A 14761-nucleotide genomic window follows, 5' to 3' on the forward strand; every position below is an offset into this window, starting at 1 on the left:
ACACATGATGCTCCATTCTGTATAATGGCCATTGGCCACACATAATGCTCCATACTGTATAATGGCCACACATGATGCTCCATACTGTATAATGGCCATTGGCCACACATGATGCTCCATACTGTATAACGGCCACACATGATGCTCAAGACTGTATAATGGCCACACATGATGCTCAATACTGTATAATGGCCACACACAGTTCTCCATACTGTATAATGATCACACATGATGCTCAATACTGTATAATGACCCCCTCTCATGTATGCATGGCTCATATTCCCCCCTGTATGCATGGCTCATATTCCCCCTCCTGTATGCATGGCTCATATTCTCCCTTCTGTATGCATGGCTCATATTCCCCCCTGTATGCATGGCTCATATCCCCCCTGTATGCTTGGCTCATATCCCCCCCTGTATGCATGGCTCATATTCCCCCCTGTATGCATGGCTCATATCCCCTCCCCTGTATGCATGGCTCATATTCCCCCCCCTGTATGCATGGTTCATATTCCCCCCCCCCTGTATGCATGGCTCATATTCCCCCCCCTCCTGTATGCATGACTCATATTCACCCCCTTCTGTATGCATGGCTCATATTCCCCCCCTGTATGCATGGCTCATATTCCCCCCCCCCTGTATGCATGGCTCATATTCCCCCCCCTCCTGTATGCATGGCTCATATTCCCCCCTGTATGCATGGCTCATATCCCCCCTGTATGCATGGCTCATATCCCCTCCCCTGTATGCATGGCTCATATCCCCTCCCCTGTATGCATGGCTCATATTCCCCCCTGTATGCATGGCTCATATTCCCCCCTGTATGCATGGCTCATATCCCCCCCCTGTATGCATGGCTCATATTCCCCCCCCCTCCTGTATGCATGGCTCATATTCCCCCCTGTATGCATGGCTCATATTCCCCCCCTATATGCATGGCTCATACTCCCCCCCTGTATGCATGGCTCATATTCACCCCCTGTATGCATGGCTCATATCCCCCCCCCTGTATGCATGGCTCATATCCCCTCCCCTGTATGCATGGCTCATATTCCCCCCTGTATGCATGGCTCATATTCCCCCCCTGTATGCATGGCTCATATTCCCCCCCTGTATGCATGGCTCATATTCCCCCCTGTATGCATGGCTCATATTCACCCCCTGTATGCATGGCTCATATTCACCCCCTGTATGCATGGCTCATATCCCCCCCTGTATGCATGGCTCATATCCCCTCCCCTGTATGCATGGCTCATATTCCCCCCTGTATGCATGGCTCATATTCCCCCCCTGTATACATGGCTCATATTCCCCCTGTATGCATGGCTCATATCCCCCCTGTATGCATGGCTCACATCCCCCCCTGTATGCATGGCTCATATTCCCCCCTGTATGCATGGCTCATATCACCTCCCCTGTATGCATGGCTCATATCCCCTCCCCTGTATGCATGGCTCATATTCCCCCCCTGTATGCATGGCTCATATTCCCCCCCTGTATGCATGGCTCATATCCCCCCCCCCCTGTATGCATGGCTCATCTCTCCACCCCACCCCCCGCTCCCATCTTGAATGGCGTGGCTTACCGTCCTCCTTCATCCCCCCTCCCCTGTCCCTCCGTCCCTCATGCTCACCTATCCCACACCGCGGCCGTGCCAACATCCCTCCGGCTCTGTCCCGACTCCCGGCGCTGCACCTTCTTCCTGCGTGAGCGGTCAGGTGATACCGCTCATTAAGGTCATGAATATGCGCGGTCGGGAGGTGACCCAGGTTTTATTAAAAAAAACAAAACAAACCTTGCTCAGGTGCCGCCCCCTGCATTGTCCCCGCCCTAGGCACGTGCCCTCACGTGCCTACTGGCAAATACGGCCCTGTATATATATATATATATATATATATATATATATATATATATATATATATATATATATATATATATATAACATATACTGTACATACACACAAGTATGCTGTTCATACACACACATATACATACACAAACATATACATACGCATATATACATATAACATACACACATATACCATACATACACACACATATATAGTTAGTAAATACACATATACATACACACGCACACATATACAGCTCTGGCAAAAATTAAGAGACTATGACATCAATACCCTGTCATGTGCAGCCCAATCTCCAGACCTGAACCCCATTGAAAGCCTTTGGAATGTAATCAAGAGGATGATGGATAGTCACAAGCCATCAAAGAACTGCTTACATTTTTGCGCCAGAAGCAGTGTGAAAGACTGGTGGAAAGCATGCCAAGACGCATGAAAGCTGTGATTAAAAATCATGGTTATTCCACAAAATATTGATTTCTGAACTCTTCCTGAGTTAAAACATTAGTATTGCTGGTTCTAAATGATTATGAACTTGTTTTATTTGCCTTATTTGAGGTCTGAAAGCACTGGATTTTTTTAAAATGTTGACCATTTTTCTTTGTCAGAAAAAAAATACAAAATAAAAGACATGTTGTCAGAAGTTTATAGAATAAAAGAACAATTTACATTTTACTCAAAAATATACCTATAAAGAGAAAAATCAGACAAACTGATCATTTTGCAGTGGTCTTTTAATTTTTGCCAGAGCTGCACATACTCGCATATATATACATACATACATACATACATAGATACACACACACACACTTGTGTGTGTGTATATATATATATATATATATATATATATATATATATATATATATATATATATATATATATATATATATATATATATATATACACATATATATATACACACAGACATAAACACACATATGTACAAACACACACGTACTAATCTATGATATCAGATGAGCCGTGGAGGAGGTTGGCCACATGGTTCCGAAACCAGCTGGACAGGGCTACAGAAGCTACTGTGGGGTGTGGGAACACAGCAGAGAGGACTGATATCAGCTCCCTGCTTCTGCCGTGCTGTCCTGTGCTATCCCCTGCCGTTAGCTTTTCTCCCCCAACCTCTCCTCTGTGAGGAGATGCTGCTGGGAAGGAACAGTGCAGGGAGCAGAAGATCCACTGTAAGTCCTACTCTTCCTCCACTATTGTACCCTGTGGCCCGGGCCTCCTGACTACAGATGAACACTCACCATTGGGATGCACCATGCAAAAGGACAGAGCCAGCAGCCAGTGAGCGCTCTCTTCAGTATGGTGGGGCAGCATTTATTGGCCAGCGTCTGCATGACATGACCGCCTTAGCCTTGGGTATCCACATTATTACAGACGGGAGTGAGTGTCAAGCAGCACCAGCCCCTCTCACTCCTAACCGTAATCTTGACTGAGTAGCCCCATAACAGCTGTGTGGTATGCTGCTATGGGCAGTATGCCCCTGCTGCCTGCAAGGGCTCCCCTCCAACTCCATGCCCTGTTGCATTTCCACCGGCTGCATCGGCGGTAAGGCCACCTCTGCTCCAACAGGATAATGACCCACACTGCTAAAAAAAACAAGAATGGCTAAGAGCAAACCATTGGACCATTGTGAAGTAGCCTTTTATGAGCCCTGACCTAAATCCTATTGAATATCTGTGGATGGAGCTGGAACTTGCAGTCTGGAGAAGCTGCTCTTCTCTGACAGCTGGAGCAGTTTGCTCATGAGGAGTGGCCCAAAATACCTATGGGCAGGTGCAGAAGTCTCATTGACAGTTACAGAAATCATTTGTGCACAGTGATTGCTTCAAAAGGTTGTGTAACAAAATTTTAAGTTAATGTATAATGTTACCATCATTTTTGTAGAGACCATTTTCATTAGGTTTTTTTTTTTTTTTTTTATCTGTTGAACAACAATGAAACAGCCGTGTCTGGTTTTCATTAGTTGATATTCAGTAAATTTTAATTGAGAATTACATTTGTAAATTACAAGCTATTTCAGTGACCATTGTGGGTTTTTCTTACTTTAACAGAAGGGGAACAACAATTTTGGTCACATGAGAAAATCACTAATGAAATACTGATGGCAAAAACTGACAATGTTGACGATCGGGTAAAAAGCACTTATGACATTCAGACCATTGTTTTATGTACGTGAGAAATTGCTGGAATCTGAATGAGGCTTGCTGGTGAGGAAAATAACGATCTTGGAATTGTTTACAACCCTTACATGTCTGCATCGTTGGTTGTGAGAAAATTTGCATTGGACGCAGACCCTCTAATATTTTGCACTCTTCTGCCTGTGGGTTTGAGTGAGTCATCCATGGAAATGCAGCAATGACATCATCAGCTGAGATACAGCTTTATCCGAACTGTCTGTTTTCAAGCTAGACGTCTGCTCCAAATAACATTTTAGCTCTCAGGATTCCCAGAACATTATCGATTCATGCATGACTAATTGCTCATCAATGCGTCTACAAGATATACAGTATTAACTATTTCAGAATGGAGAGAGTGACCACTGACAACTTACCATTGGCTTCAAAACAGTGAGCACAAATACTTACAAAATCATTTAAGGAAAGCCTCTTTTCAGATTATTGGCCTCCGATTGTGGAGCTCCTGTTGCTGGTACCTTACCAATCAGCTATAGCACTAGGGTATCATTTTAGTTCTCCTGCACAGACTTTAAAACACGTGATACTCTTAACACACTCCCAGCACATTTCAGTATTAGATACAAGTTCACACAAGAATATGAAAAAAATTGTCCGATTTTCATAAATAAAAAAACTTCCAATTTTCATTTGTCTTGCCATCTGTATTGCCATCCTGATGGCATTCATACATACATCTTTATGGGATGTGATTTTGTTTGAGTACTCACAATTTTGAATAGAAGAGTCTCATCCAAAGTATGGAATAAACTAGTGCATGCTGGGACTCTTTTTCAAGCAGATATTCGGTTCATAGAAAAAACGTCAACGTGGTAGGAGACATGCGATTCAGTGAAAAAAGGCTGTGCTCCATATACTGCATATAAAACTTAACATTTATCTTGTTCATGACATAAATTGCCAATAGTGCAAATAAGGTACTATTAGCAGGACCTACACATTTCGGCTTGCGTCTTACAGACCATGTGTAGGAGAGTGAAGAACGAACTATGAGATTTCCCAGTGGTATGCACCATTTGTGATTGAAAACTGCCATCTTGTGACACTAGTTACTTCTCAGGGCCAAGCCGTGAGTCAGAATGGTGAAGGAGTCCTAGGTCAAAAGCCAGGAGGGCACTTCATAAACAGAAGGAAGAGACAAAAGAGTGGTCAGGTAACGTTCCGAGGTCAGAATACCAGAAGGATAACGGATCAGAGCAGAAGGGGTTAAACAGTCAGATGGTCAGAACCAAGTCCAAGATCAGGCATCAAAAGATCAAGCATATAGAACTCAAGGCACAGGCGCGAAACGGCCGTCGTCCTCTTGCCTCCTCATGCACTCCTCTCCTCACCAGCCGCCTCTCCATATTATGTCTGTGAGTTCATGCTCTGAATAAAGGACACTACTATACAGCATCTTGGGTGAGTGCCACTTCTATTTCTTCATTATTCGCACAGGAGAACAAACCTCACAAGCTGAATGTACATCTGGCAGTGGTCTGGGAGAAGCAGCTCAGTTAAGTAGCATGGCAATCACCCGGAACAATGAACACTTGGAGACAGCTGACGCCTCCCAGTCTCAGATTGGATAGTCAAGCTGTCAATCAACTCACTGACAGCTCTGCATGCCCCTGTATCAGATAGGATGGCCGAGCTGTCAATCAAAGTACTGATAGCTTCAGCACACCCCTGTACCGGATTGGACGGCCGAGCTGTCAGTAACTGCATCCCAGACACACTGAGGGGTGGAACCATCACAGTACCCCCTCTTCTAGGGGGCCACTAGACTCCCAGGCTTCCCAGGAAATTTTAGATGGAAGGCCCTGACTAACCAATTGGCCTTCACATCTCGAGCACGGACCCAAGATCTCTCCTCTGGTCTGTATCCCCTCCAGTGGATGAGATACTGGAGGGATTTACAGACCCACCCAGAATCCACCACCCTCTGAACCTCATACTCCAGGCCACTGTCTACTGAAAGTGGAGGAGGCAGGGATGAGGGAGACAATGCAGAAGGGGCATACTCCTTTAATAGGGATTTATGGAATACGTTAGAGATGCGAAGGGATGGAGGAAGCTTTAATCTAAATGCCACAAGATTGACCACCTCTAAGATCTCATATGGACCAATAAACTTTGGACCCAACTTCGCCGACGGCACTATAAGTTTAACGTTCCTAGACGACAACTAAACCTTATCCCCAATTTTAAAAACAGGACCCATTGAATGTCTTCTATCGGCCTTTCGTTTTTGGTGAATCTGAACAGTTCCAATATTCTGAACCTTCTTCCAGACATCCCCAAGACTCTGTACGGTGACCTCCACCCCAGGGCATTCAGAACTAATCCTTGAAAATTCACAAAAATGGGGATGAAAACCATAAATACAAAAGAATGGTGAGATTCCGGTAGATTGATTTACCCAACTGTTAAAACCAGACTCAACAAGAGGTAAAAATAAGGACCAGTCCTCCTGTCGAGCTGCCACAAAGCACCTTAAAATTTGTTCCAAAAACTGATTTGTTCTCTCAGTCTGACCATTGGTTTCAAGGTGATAAGCAGATGAAAATGACAAGTCGATCCCTAGTTCACTGCAAAAAGATCTCCAAAATATATCGACAAATTGTACTCCCCTATCAGACATAGTGTTCAGAGGGATCCTATATAACCTTACAATATGAGCGATAAACAACCTGGAGAGTGTCTGAGCTTTAGGTAATCCTGACAAAGGAACAAAATGAGCTTGTTTGCTGAATCGATCAACTACCGCCCAGATAGCAGTCTTCCCATCAGACAGGCAAATCTGTAATGAAACCCATGGACAAATGAGTTGGCCCCCTTACCAGCCTGAGAATAACAGCCCCCAGCTGTCTGCTTTAGCTTGGATGGTTGTGAAAAATGAAGGGGACCCCACAAGGTTTTTTTAAATGATTTATTTATAATTGAAAAAAAACACGTGGGGATACCTCTGTTCTTGATAACTAGCCATGATAAAGCTGACAGCTGAGGGTTGCAGTCTGCAGTTGCAGGCTGATGGAAGTAGTACTCACAACAACTGATGCCTCTGTAACCGGCAGTAAACTTTTTACTGCCGGTTACAGCTGCTGGTTCATGATGTCTTCTGATGGCGTGGGAACCACAGCACTCTGACCGGTGGTAATCTTACTGCTGATCTGAGCCGCCGGTGTTTTTTGCTCTCTCATGCAGATGACAGCGTGGGAAATACCTGATGTTTGAGGTGCTGAACCCGAACAGTAACATGAGCTTCCTGGAGAAGTACATGTTTGGGGTCCATGCCCAAACAGTAGGTTTTTGGTACCAACCCCGAATTTAAATGCTCGAGTTCGCCCATCACTGCTGACAAGTTCTCTTTAACTCTGTTTCTTGCTTTACACAAATCTTATTACATGGGCAACAACAAATAGGCATGTACAGTCATGGCTGAAAGTGTTGGAAACCTTGAAGTTGTTCCAGAAAATTAAGTATTTCTCCCAGAAAATTATTGTAAAAGAAGACTGTTGATGGTTATAGGAAGTGATTGATTTCAGTTATTTATACCAACAGATGTGCAACCAAATATTAAGATGAGGGTGACAGTAATTTTGTTCCTACCATTTTTGAGGTTTTGTGTGAAATTATGTCCAATTTGCCTTTTTTTCTCTGTTTTTTTTTTGTGTTGATCCAATACACACAAAGGAAATAAACATGTGTATAACAAAACATGTGTAATTGGAACAATTTCTAGAGTGCCAACACTTTCAACCATGACTGTACATATATATGTGACATTGTGATTGTAAGGAAGCAGCTAGATAGGTACTAGATGGGAGATATGTGTCACCGAGGTGGTTTGTCTCAGTGATGTAAACCTGGAAAAGCAGGTTCCAGCACAGATAGTGTTGAGAAGGTTTTCTAATGGGCCCGGATTTTGGGTTGAGGTTATAGGAAAGGCTATTAGAGCTGGGTGGGACTAGCTGTTCCCATAACTCCAGCTCCATGTTTTTGAATGGCTTCTTTAAAGCAGGTCAGCTGCTTTATTCATTGTCTGTGAGCAGAGGTGGAAAGACCTGCTGGTCAGTCTCTGCCAGAGTCTGACTAAGGGTACCGTTACACAAAACGATTTACCAACGATCACGGCCAGCGATACGACCTGGCCGTGATCGTTGGTAAGTCGTTGTGTGGTCGCTGGAGAGCTGTCACACAGACAGCTCTCCAGCGACCAACGATACCGAAGTCCCCGGGTAACCAGGGAAAACATCGGGTTACTAAACGCAGGGCCGCACTTAGTAACCCGATGTTTACCCTGGTTACTAGTGTTGAGCATTCCGATACCGCAAGTATCTGGTATCGGCCGATACTTGCGGTATCGGAATTCCGGTACCGAGATCCGATACTTTTGTGGTATCGGGAATCGGAATCGGAAGTTCCCAGTGTATGGTTCCCAGGGTCTGAAGGAGAGGAAACTCTCCTTCAGGCCCTGGGATCCATATCCATGTAAAAAATAAAGAATTAAAATAAAAAATAGGGATATACTCACCCTCTGACGTGCCCTGGTAGTAACCGGCAGCCTGCTTTGCTTAAAATGAGCGCGTTTAGCACCTTCCATGACGTCACGGCTTCTGATTGGTCGCGTGCCGCTCATGTGACTGCCACGCGACCAATCACAAGCCGTGACGTCATTCTCAGGTGCTAAATTCCTAATTCTAGGAATTTAGGACCTGAGAATGACGTCACGGCTTGTGATTGGTCGCCTGGCGGTCACATGAGCGGCACGTGTCCAATCAGAAGCCGTGACGTCATGGAAGGCCCTAAACGCGCTCATTTTAAGCAAAGAAGGCTGCCGGTTAACAGCGGTGAGGTGCAGGGGCCTCCGGAGAGGTGAGTATATCAATATTTTTTATTTTAATTCTTTATTTTACACATTAATATGGATCCCAGGGCCTGAAGGAGAGTTTCCTCTCCTTCAGACCCTGGGAACCATCAGGATACCTTCCGATACTTGGTGTCCCATTGACTTGTATTGGTATCGGGTATCGGTATCGGCGATATCCGATACTTTTCGGGTATCGGCCGATACTATCCGATACCGATACTTTCAAGTATCGGACAGTATCGCTCAACACTACTGGTTACCATTGTAAATGTAAAAAAAAAAAAAAAACACTACATACTTACATTCTGATGTCTGTCACGTCCCTCGCCGTCAGCTTCCCGCACTGACTGTGTCAGTGCCGGCCGTAAAGCACAGCACAGACGTCACCGCTGTGCTCTGCTTTTACTTTACGGGCGGCGCTCACAGTCAGTGCGGGAAGCAGACGCCGGGGGACGTGACAGACATCAGAATGTAAGTATGTAGTGGTTTTTTTTTTTACATTTACAATGGTAACCAGGATAAACATCGGGTAACTAAGCGTGGCCCTGCGCTTAGTAACCCGATGTTTACCCTGGTTACAAGCGAACACATCGCTGGATCAGCGTCACACACGCCGATCCAGCGATGACAGCGGGTGATCCAGCGACGAAATAAAGTTTCAAACGATCTGCTACGACGTACGATTCTCAGCGGGGTCCCTGATCCCTGCTGCGTGTCAGACACAACGAGATCGTATGTATATCGCTGGAACGTCACGAATCGTGCCGTCGTAGCGACCAAAGTGCCACTGTGAGACGGTACCTTAAGTGTGGTCCTAATTTGCAAATGAATGAGCCTGTACCTGCTATGGGAATTCTTTTTGTTTGTTTTTGTCACACCTGTTTTTGCTGAAGGAAGCTTGTGTGCTTTGAACATTTGTGGACTTTGTAAAAAACCGCACACTGTTTGACACCAGAACTGAATCCCTGTGTGTAAGCTACTGGCTGCTAAAGAGCAAAATGCCTACTGCAGATAAAAATAATCTGACAATATACATTACACATTTCTAATATCTCTATATACTGTATACAAATAATGCTATGAAGCCATTATACACTGTACATATATACAATTCAACCATATACTGTACATTTAAGTACTATCGGCCAAAAAGATACACACAAAAATATCACTCTATATCTTTCTTTTAAATGCTGCCATAAAATTTAATAATACTGACATCTACATATATGAAATAACACTAATATATCATTGTAAATGTCATCATACTCTGATTAAAATCATATATAACCATATGCTGACATGCACGTATTAAAAATTCATGCCCAATGTACTGAATTTTCTGGAAATATTCTGATTTTTCTAAAACTACAATTTCACAGTGTCCCAGACCAAAAAAAAGCGGCAGAGGTTTTTTTTTTTTTTAAAAGAAATAGACATTTTTAACAAATACTGTTAGTAACTATGATAAACTGTATGTGTACAGTCATATACATAAGTGTCCAAACACACACATATACATAAATACACATGTAAAGACGCTTAGATACTTTCAGAAGACCATGATATTCATTTAAGAAGCCTCCTTCGGGAAGGCAAATCTTACTCATTTTCCCTTAGGCCTCATTCAGACATCAGTTTCTCACATACGTGTTACATGTGTATTCTACTTCGATAGAACACGTACCTATACACATGCCCATGTCTTTCTGCCAACCATGTGTCTGCAAAAAACTCACAAAGACATCTGTTTTGGTTCGGAGTCATAGATCAAAATCACCCATAAAAATTGCAAACAATATATACATCCATGTGTTGTCCATTTTTAGCATTGAAATGCATAGGAGAAGCTTTGTAATGTTTTCATTTTTTCATAAGAGAAAATCACTGATAAAACACTGAAGGTAAAACTCGTATCCAAAATACTGATGAACAATAGACTGTGTTTTTACTCTCGAGAAAAGTCACTGTTGTTTAAATGCGACCTTACAGGAATCTATTTTGTGGCATCAGGGGTTTTAATTTTATGGTGTAGGAGTCTGTACTCGCTCGGCTGCGGTTGAGGTAGGCACAGGAAGCGGTATTGTTGAAATGGCCAAGCAAGTTTGTTAAAACTGCATAAACCGCTCTGGATAGCCAAAACAAACGAACAGCCTTTCCCAACACAAAGTGAAAAGCAAACAGAAAAATAAACAGTCCATATAGTACTGCGGGTCCGCCCACTCAGGTCAGCGTCTTTAGCACACACACATCGAGGTCTCCACACCTCCAGCCACAGACATCGAATGAGACATTTGGCCTCCAGTTTATTAGCCAAACCACGCCCCTGGGGTTGGGATATGTGAGCGGTCATTCCCACCCATCTCTTATGACCGCTCGAAAAACCTGGCCCTGGAATGGCCTGATAATTCGCTCAGGTAGAGGGGGAATCAACATTCTAAAGAAGTTAAACAAGGGGGGCACTGCAGCCTTCTTCTTTAGTGCACAGGCATAAAGAGGCTGTATTATCGTGTATGCAAATTGTCTCTTCACAGGGGAAAATGACTTGAGCTCTAGTGTTACCTATTGGATGTAGCAATCCAAAAAGTCAATATTGACCCTTTAATGAGCCTTGTCATGACTTATAAAAGCCAAGCCATACACTTAAATTGTAGACACATTTCGGTGTGTTTGCCCCTCATCAGTGCCAAGCAAGAAATTGGATTAGGCTGCACAAGAGGCCTTTAGGCATAGGTCTTTCCTACTGCTAAATATCATAATGTGACTATCCTCCTTTTTCATGCTGCTAGCAGCCACAATCTCGTGAAACTACAGTGAGAAACAAAGTTATTTTTTTCTTTCTTTGCATTTTGATAACTAATAAGGAATAGAGAGCAAGACGCAAACCGTGCCAGCCTTCATGTATCTCTCTTTACAATGTTGTCTGGGAATGGCCACTAAGGTCCACAGGGAGTAAATCCAAATGATTAATACATATGAACTATAAATATCTTTGTACTGTGTTAGCCAGTAGATAGAAAAATATTTAGAATTGAGAGTCCTCAGTGGTTGATACCTTTTAATGGCTAACTGAGAAGATGGTAACAAATTGCAAGGTTTTGAGACTACACAGGTCTCTTCATCAGGCATAGACTAATACAAATTCTGAAGAATCACATATTTATACACAACACAGCAGAAAGATAATGCAATAGATAAGACAAGTGACATGAAGCAGATCTATCATTATGGAAGAGGGGGATAAACAGTTGTGTCCATAAATATTGGAACAGTTCATAGATAAGGAGTGTGAAAGTTTTATTGTCCTCTGATTGGGGTCTGGTTCTGTCCTGTGATGCCCCCACAAGGTCTGAGGAGCAAATTCCTTAATTGATGTAAAAATACATAAATCCATGCAACACATTCATTCCTGCACTGAGTGTGTCAAGGGTCATTATCTGCTTATTTTCCCAGACCCTTCTGTCTAACTGAGATTTTAGGTTACCTTTTAATACAAGTAATTTCATGTCCATGGTGCTGTGATCATGGAGACAAAATGTTTGGCCACAGGTAGATCTATTCTTTTTTTCTCTTATTGTGTGGCGATGAGAGTTCATCCTTGGTCTCAGTTTCTGTCCTGTCTCGTCTACATACAGACCCCCAGCTGGACTACCATCTTCTCAGTTAGCCATTAAAAGGTATCAACCACTGAGGACTCTCAATTCTAAATATTTTTCTACATAGGAATTAGGGATGTAGAACTCCTACTTTGAAAGCATCAAGAGACCCCCAACTGTCTGAAGTGTTTGGGGTAGTTACCAGATTAATAGCTACATTTATGTTGAATCCACTTCTTTGGACACATGATCCTACATGTAAGAGATTACTATTGGTAAAAGCATTGAGCCTACTTACGTGTAGAGTCATAGCGTAAGCACCTGATTTCTCCAGCTTTCCAAACATCATTACTCTCCCTGTACGTAGTTTTAATAATGATTTTATAGAAGTTGTGGAGGATTATCAATGTCCTGATTTCATTCACCATTATAAGTCCATTAGCCGCACATCAGATAGCTGTGGTATGCAGAGATCAGAGACTTGGTGTGAACCAGACACAGTTCACAGTATTCATTATTTGCTGCACATAATAAAACAATCCCCATCTCTGTTGCCTTAACTCTGCCCTTTGTCAATACTAACTAAATCTCCAGACTGACACTTTGTTTGTTTTATAAGAAAACCAAGTTCACATTGTATACTTAGAAAAATCCTAGGTAAGAAAAGTAATCAATGCTAGATCTAGTTTTATTCGCTCTAGGTAACCAGAGTGGATAAAACTAAATCCATGAATTAGTGACCAGTAGTGTTGAGCGATACCGTCCGATACTTGAAAGTATCGGTATCGGAAAGTATCGGCCGATACCGGCAAAGTATCGGATCTAATCCGATACCGATACCCGATACCAATACAAGTCAATGGGACTCATGTATCGGACGGTATTCCTGATGGTTCCCAGGGTCTGAAGGAGAGGAAACTCTCCTTCAGGCCCTGGGAACCATATAAATGTGTAAAAGAAAGAATTAAAATAAAAAATATCGCTATACTCACCTGTCCGACGCAGCCGGGACTTCAGCGAGGGAACCGGCAGCGTTGTTTGTTTAAAATTCGCGCTATTACTTGGTTACGTGAATTCCCGGCTTGTGATTGGTCAGGTCGGCCATGTTGCCGGGACGCGGACCAATCACAGCAAGCCGTGACGAAATTACGTCACGGCTTGCTGTGATTGGTCCGCGTCCCGGCAATATGGCCGCCCTGACCAATCACAAGCCGTGACGTCACGGGAGGCTGGACACGCGCTCACTTTAAAATGGGCGCGTGTCCAGCCTCCCGTGACGTCACGGCTTGTGATTGGTTGCGCCGCGGTCAACCAATCACAAGCCGGGAGGCTGGACGCGCTCATTTTAAAATGGGCGCGTGTCCAGCCTCCCGTGACGTCACGGCTTGTGATTGGTTGCGCCGCGGTCAACCAATCACAAGCCGGGAGGCTGGACGCGCTCATTTTAAAATGGGCGCGTGTCCAGCCTCCCGTGACGTCACGGCTTGTGATTGGTCAGGGCGGCCATATTGCCGGGACGCGGACCAATCACAGCAAGCCGTGACGTAATTTCGTCACGGCTTGCTGTGATTGGTCCGCGTCCCGGCAACGTGGCCGACCTGACCAATCACAAGCCGGGAATTCACGTAACCAAGTAATAGCGCGAATTTTAAACAAACAACGCTGCCGGTTCCCTCGCTGAAGTCCCGGCTGCGTCGGAGAGGTGAGTATAGCGATATTTTTTATTTTAATTCTCTCTTTTACACATTTTAACATTAATGTTGTTGCGATACCCGATACCCGATACCACAAGAGTATCGGAATCCCGGTATCGGAATTCCGATACAGCAAGTATCGGCCGATACCCGATACTTGCAGCATCGGAATGCTCAACACTAGTGACCAGTGGAACAGAAAATAATATGATAAGAAACTCTCCTAATGTCAGTCTGCCGTGCGCCTCTTCCTCATACTCTTCATCCATCCTCCCTCAGCTCAGTTAAAGTTGTACCTCTAAGGCTGGGTTCAGATAATTGTAGGCAAAATTGTAAGGTTTTTTAGTTCTGAAAAAAATGAAGTTTTGCATCCATATTGTGTTTTGAATGACCATTTTTCATATCCGTGTTGCATCTACAGTGCCTTGCGAAAGTAATCACCCCCTCCCTCCTTGGCTTTTTACCCATTTTGTTACATTACAACCTGTGTTTATTTATTTTTGTAATCCGATTTCTGTGTGATGCATCAGCACTA

At 43.7% G+C, this 14761-nt stretch overlaps 1 long non-coding RNA gene across 1 annotated transcript in view; it reads left to right on the plus strand.

Moving 5' to 3' along the window:
- LOC143759232 (uncharacterized) overlaps nt 1–14761 on the plus strand; it is a 60378-nt gene that overhangs the window by 25779 nt on the left and 19838 nt on the right. The window lies entirely within an intron of this gene.

Source organism: Ranitomeya variabilis, chromosome 1 (genome assembly GCF_051348905.1).
Source record: "Ranitomeya variabilis isolate aRanVar5 chromosome 1, aRanVar5.hap1, whole genome shotgun sequence".
NCBI classification, from domain to species: Eukaryota; Metazoa; Chordata; class Amphibia; order Anura; family Dendrobatidae; genus Ranitomeya; species Ranitomeya variabilis.